The sequence below is a fragment of the Aulonocara sp. 'chitande type north' Nkhata Bay genome, linkage group LG15 (genome assembly GCF_057382095.1).
Source record: "Aulonocara sp. 'chitande type north' Nkhata Bay isolate Kocher_YH1m ecotype deep benthic linkage group LG15, A_spYH_male_GT1.1, whole genome shotgun sequence".
NCBI classification, from domain to species: Eukaryota; Metazoa; Chordata; class Actinopteri; order Cichliformes; family Cichlidae; genus Aulonocara; species Aulonocara sp. 'chitande type north' Nkhata Bay.
In genome coordinates this window covers 3303370-3304957 of record NC_141358.1, presented here as the reverse complement: position 1 = coordinate 3304957, position 1588 = coordinate 3303370, and positions in this window count along the sequence as shown.

Genomic DNA, 1588 nt, shown 5'->3' with positions numbered 1-1588 from the left:
AGCCATCTATGCATGCACAAAGTGTAAAAGAAAATGTTCACCCGCGCTTCCAGAATCAGGATAGATTAGTTACACAAGAAGTATTTCTTGTACTGCCCCCCCACCCACCCACCCACCAGTGTGAAGAGGAAAGTTTCCCATTAAAAATCTTCCCAGACCCAGCTCAGTTAGTGTGGAAAAAATACATTAGGAGAGTTAATGTGATTTTGGCTGAGCAGATTAGAAATGTCTTTCATGGTCACATTCCAATATTAGTCCAGAGCTAAGCCTCAATATGTGTTTCTTTTGTGCTTAACCTCATAATGTCAAGAGACCCATAGTCAATTCTGGCATGGATATTCTCTACCGCTGGCAGCAAAGTTAGCTGCTCTACTCGTCTAAATCCGTGTGGAAAAGGAAAAGTTTGGGGAATAGCATGTGGCAAGGAGGAACACGAAATGTGAAAACGGATGTTTTGATAGACAGCCACTGTCAAACACTAACCTCTGCAAAAGCCACAAGTGACGCAGCATTGTCACGTACTGTAGTGGACGTGTGCGCAAAACAAACAGGCATGGGAGTCAATGGCCGCGCTGATGATCTGCCCTAACAGACCGAGAGTCCCGACTGTCAGCGGGAGCCAAATCCACAGAATAAACACGAGCGGTGACTGATCCACTTTCAATTTAAATGACCTCCATGCTGCCGACGCAACTCACTGAAGGAATCCAAATGCCTCAATCACGCCACACTCCCTCCCCAACTCAATCCAAGAGGGATTAAACAACCAAATCAATTAGAAGCTGCGGCTAAGAAGCAGAAGTCTGCAGCTATCTCTTCCTTACTTTCACTCACCCTTCATCTCTCCGCATGCAGCTCAAAACAAAAGATGCTTAAGTACATTATGTATATTTGGTGTGGTCACTGCCTCGGAGCTGAGTAATTGGAGCTACTTTTAAATATGAACTTCTTTTCGGTGCCACAGAGCACATGTGACGCACAACCAAATGTCGATTTAATTCTATTAAAAGAAACACTTTTAACTACTACTTAGACAGTGCACCAAAGACTCGAGCGGCGCTGTTCAAAATCTCTTCTCGTGTTTAATCCCTGACTTTTCTACCCTCTGCGTGGCCCGCTTTTTCTCAGCGAAATCTTTGCATGCAGAGCCTCTCGTTGCACCTTTCCCTCCCCACCTCCGTATCTCTCCGGCCCTGGGAAGAATACAAAAGTTCTGAGGGAAACAAGTGTGCAGGATGAGAGGACCAGGGCTGTTGCTGAGCAATTCCTCCATTTCTCTCTCACACACAATCTGGCTACCCCCTCCTCTTCCACCCCCTGTCTGTCTCATCCTAGTCCATGTGAATCAAAGGATATCAGCTATCTTATAGCCCTGTCTTAGAGGGGTTTGACTACAGAGGAAAGAGAGCGAGGAAGTGGGTTGGTGGGGGTGGGGGCACTCTTCCGATAGAAGTAACTCAGAGGGCAACACGGAGAACATCAAATAAATGCATTGAAAATATATTCAGCCTTTTGTGTCATTTTTATTCTTTTTTTTATTGTTTGTACATCTGTAGAAACTTTAAAGCAGTTTGTATTGTGTGTCTGT